The sequence below is a fragment of the Heloderma suspectum genome, chromosome 3 (genome assembly GCF_057233095.1).
Source record: "Heloderma suspectum isolate Gila_16-S chromosome 3, 16-S_ref, whole genome shotgun sequence".
In the NCBI taxonomy this organism is placed as follows: domain Eukaryota; kingdom Metazoa; phylum Chordata; class Lepidosauria; order Squamata; family Helodermatidae; genus Heloderma; species Heloderma suspectum.
The window spans coordinates 298,489,475-298,494,551 of NC_139460.1; the positions used below are offsets into that span (position 1 = coordinate 298,489,475).

At 44.0% G+C, this 5,077-nt stretch overlaps 1 pseudogene; it reads right to left on the minus strand.

The window, feature by feature from the left end:
* Positions 1–220: 220 nt before the first annotated feature.
* Positions 221–785, minus strand: LOC146351481 (protein RER1 pseudogene; annotated as a pseudogene).
* Between the last annotated feature and the right edge of the window lie 4,292 nt (positions 786–5,077).

Consider the following 5,077-nt stretch of genomic DNA (forward strand, 5'->3'; position numbering starts at 1 on the left):
ATTATTATTATTATTATTATTATTATTATTATTAACATTTCTATACTGCCCCACAGCCAAAGCTCTCTGGGCAGTTTACGAAGGTAAAAAAAATTAAAAAATACAATATGCAAAATTTAAAAACATAAAAAAAACATACAAACAGTATGCACAGAGACAAATTAAAATGGGACTTTTAATTATAATGTAGGGAATTGGTCAGCAGGGTCAAGTTTGATCTCTAGCTAGCAAAGGTCTTTCCCACATCTTTCTTCCCTTTGTATTTCCTCCTGCCATGTGTGAAAGGTATATGTCGATATTTTATCATATGATTGATTTGTCTCTTCATCGTAATGCAGAAAAGCCTTATGAAATACTTCACAAGAACTGGCAAAAAAAACCGAGTGTTGAAAGCCTCAAAGAATTAGTAGCAGAGTGCCAGAATTTGAACTCTCACAGCCTTCGAATGAAGGGTCAGAACTCCTTGTTTTGTTTTGTTTTGTTTTGATGGTAATGAAGGGCTCTCATCTGAATCCTCCATTAGAGAGGGATCTACCTTTGGCAGCAAGAAAGCTATGAAAGGATTTAGGTGCTAGATGCCCAAGGCCTATGTCATGACCCTGCAGTAGATAAACTCTAATCATATAGATAAAGCTTAAACCAGGTATTACAACACATTGCACTGCAGTACAAGGAGTAGATTTGTCTAATCAAGACTGGTAAATCTGTCCAAGTCTTGTGAAAAATCTATAGATCACTGAAGGTTTGTCATGGATGGACTCATCTGTACTGTCTCCTTCTGACATTGTTGGTTGGAGTCCTCTTCTGCACCCCTTTCAAGCAATTTGCCCCCCTTCAAACTGTAGGATGTTAACTTGACTAGCCAATGCATGGTCAAGCGAATGCACCCCTTGCTACAAGTTCTACACCTTTTCATCTCTACAATATCCTTTTTAAGGTGCACTGACCAGAACTGTATACAGAATTTGAAGTGTCATCACACCATAGATTTGTATGAGGGCATTATGATATTGGTAGTTTTATTTTGGATCATTTTTCTAATGTCCAGCATGTCTTTTTCACAGCAGCTACAAATGAACTATTCACCCCATCACCAAGACTTCTTTCTTGGTCATTCATCACCAGCTTGGACCCCAGCAGCATTATCAGCATATACATGTAGTGTGTGGGGGGGGGGAGGGATTGCCCCAATATGCACTACTTTACACTTGCTTGTATTGAGCTACATCTGCCATTTTAATGCCCTTTCCCCCAGTTAGGATCCTTTTGGGGGGGGGGGGTTGCAATCTCTTTTTGTTTTAACCACCCTAAATAATTGGATGTCATCAGCAAAATTGGCCCCACTGCTCACTTCTAACTCCAGATCATTTATGAACAAGTTAAAAAAACACCAGTCTCTGTACAGATCCTAGGGGGAACCCACTGCTTATCTCCATCCATGGCAAGAACTGACTATTTATTCCTTCCCTCTGCAATCCTAGCACTGTTCCAGGAGGCATTCCTTAATTGACCAGCCACAGTTTCTACTGGAAATCTTGTGTGTGTGTGTGGGGGGGTTAAGTATAATTTTAATATGGAGTTTTAATCTTTTTATTCTTTTACTGTTTTATTATCTTTTGAGTTCACCACTCCAAAATCTGTTTTAGATATGGAGCGGTATACAAATACTGTAAACAAACAAACAAACCCCAGTTCAGGGCAGCAAAGGTAGTCAAGGAAAAGTGTTGGAGCTGTCTGGTGGTAGCCTGGGCACCATCACGGACTGGCACACAATAGCAAATACTCCCACCTCGCCCACCCATCCTGCCCCTTCGGAAAAATCAGACAGTGGACAACAATGGATGCCACTTCCTAAAGATACACAGAGAACTTTTGACATTTGTATTTGACACCCTGAGGACACAGTCAAGAGTTCATGATGGCCCCATTCCAGAGATAACATATAATGCCATGTTAGTTTTCTATGATAAAGAGAGAGAAATGTATTTGGCACCTTGTAACAAAACACTTTGAAGGGCAATGCCAAGGAGTGTTCAAACTACCATACAGTTGTGCTCATTTCACATGCCAGCAAGGTTATGCTCAAAATCCTACAAGCAAGGCTTCAGTAGGGATGTACGACTCCCTTACCTGGTTCCGGTCAGGGCATCCGCTGGGGGGGGGAGGCGATCCAGTCCTCCCCATGGAATCCTCGATAGGGGGGGAGGTGATCCAGTCCTCCCCCCTGGAATCCTGCCCGGCTGGCTCCTCTCTGCAGCCAGTCCGCAGAGCCACCAGCCAGGCTGATCCACAGTGGGGCCTCCAGCCGCTGCCAGGCTGCTGCGGATGCAAATGGCGTCCTGTGTAGGGGATGCCCTGCTCCTTGCCGTGATAGGCTATGTAAGTATTTACGAAGCGGCCACTATGCCATTTGCGTGGCCGCCTTTATTGTGATAGCCTATGTAAATACTTACATAGCCTATCATGGCAAAGAGCAGGGGCGCAAATGGCATAGCGGCCGCCATTTGCATCCCTGCTCTTTGCTGTGATAGGCTACGTAAATACTTACGTAGCCTATCATGGCTGCCTGCAAGCACGCAAATGGTGGCCGCTATAACGGCCACCATTTGTGGCCACAGCAGCCCGGCAGCGGCCGGCTGGGAGACCAGCCAGAGCCGCCACTGGAGCTGCTGCTGGAGCCACTGGAGCCACCACCACTGGAGCTGCCGCCACATCCGCATCCACCCCAGGTAAGCTCCATCCTGGGGGGATTCCACGGGGTGGTGGGGGGCGGGAGGCCATTCCGCCACGGATTCCAGGGGGACTAGAGTCCATAACAGAATTCTCTGACATTCTTCGGCTACAGCAGTATGCGAACTGAGAACTACCGGAAGTACAAGCTGGGTTTCGAAGAGGCAGAGGAACTAGAGATCAAATCGCCAACATTCGATTGATGGATCATGGAGAAAGCAAGAGAATTCAGAAAAATGTCTATTTCTGCTTCATTGACTATGCTAAAGCCTTTGATTGTGTGGATCACAATACTGTGGCAAATTCTTAAAGAAATGGGAGTACCAGACCACCTTACTTGTCACCTGAGAAACCTGTACGAAGGTCAGGAAGCAACAGTAAGAACCGGACATGGAACAACCGATTGGTTCAAAACTGGGAAAGGAGTAGGACAAGGCTGTATATTGTCGCCCTGCTTATTTAACTTCTATGCAGAGTACATCATGAGAAATGCCAGGTTGGATGAATCACAGGTCGGAATTAAGATTGCCGGGAGAATTATCAACAACCTCAGATACGCAGACGATACCACCCTAATGGCAGAAAGCGAAGAGGATCTCAAGAGCCTCTTGTTGAGGGTGAAATTGGAGAGTGCAAAAGCTGGTTTGAAACTCAACATTAAAAAAACGAAGATCATGGCATCTGGCCCCATCACTTCCTGGCATATAGAAGGGGAAGAAATGGAAGCAGTGACAGATTTTACTTTCTTGGGCTCCAAGATCACTGCAGATGGTGACTGTAGCCATGAAATTAAAAGACGCTTGCTCCTTGAGAGGAAAGCTATGGCAACCCTAGACAGCATAGTAAGAAGCAGAGACATCACCTTGCTGACAAAGGTTTGTATAATCAAAGCTATGGTTTTTGCAGTAATAAGTTATGGCTGTGAGAGCTGGACTATAAGGAAGGCTGAGCGCCGAAGAATTGATGCTTTCGAACTGTGGTGCTGGAGAAGACTCTTACGAGTCCCCTGGACTGCAAGGAGGTCAAATCAGTCCATCCTAAAGGAAATCAACCCTGACTGCTCATTGGAAGGACAGATACTGAAGCTGAAGCTGAAATATTTTGGCCACCTAATGCAAAGAGAAAACTCCCTGGAAAAGACCCTGATGCTGGGAAAGATTGAAGGCAAAAGGAGAAGGGGACGACAGAGGATGAGATGGCTAGATAGCATCACCGATGCAATGAATATGAACTTGAGCACGCTCCGGGAGAGAGCGGATGACAGGAAGGCCTGGTGTGCTATGGTCCATGGGGTCACGAAGAGTCAGATCCAACTTAACGACTGAACAACAGCAACAACAAACACTTTAGAAGCTATTTATTGTAAAATGGAATAAGCATTCATGGGTGGCAACTTACTACAGATGCTGAGTTAGGAACGCAAAGCAGAAAAAGAGAACACGTAATTACATGTAAGACCCTTTGAAACCAGCAAGGCTTAATTTAATCTTAACTAACATCCCATGGATTTCAGTGGGACTGAAGCATAACACTGGAGAGCCAGTGTGGTGTAGTGGCAAGAGTGTTGGACTGGGAGCCGGGAGATCTGGGTTCTAGTCCCCACTCGGCCATGGAAGCTCACTGGGTGACTTTGGGCCAGTCACAGACGCTCACCCCAACCCACCTCACAGGGTTGTTGTTGTGAGGATAAAATGGAGAAGAGGAGGATAATGTAAGCTGCCTTGGGTTCCTTGCAAGAGGAAAAAAGGTGGGGTATAAATGCAATCAATCAATCAATCAATCAATCAATCAATGGCTATCTTTCTCCTGACTGGGATTTCTTGATATTTACAATGATGATCGGTGACTGACAATGTACATCTTTAAGACCATGGCCAAAATCAAGAAAAAAGTAGTTGTAACTAAATCTCATACCATTCCTTTCAATGGGATTTAGTCATGACTAAATTTTGCAAGATTGTGCCTCATGTCTGGTCATAGGAACAGGAAAACATGCCTCCACTAGATCATTCAAATTAAACAGCCCTTTTTCCTGTTGTTTTTTAACTACAGACCATAATTCAATTTTTCAGTGACAATTATCTTTGTCACATTGCTCCATTAGTGACATTTAGTAGAAAAGGCCATTCTAAATATCACTTATAACAAAATCCTGAGTTTTAGCTCTAAAATATATTTCCTGTTGGTGCAGGGGAACCATTTGCAAGGGATTATGAAAGAATTAGCAACTATCAGTTTCAAGTATCAAAGCTTAAGTAAGTTCACAATGACGGAAGAGAATCTGCACACTATGTTAAGGCTATTCACAGTGCATTAAATTAAAATGAGGCAGAGGAGAAAAGCCAAC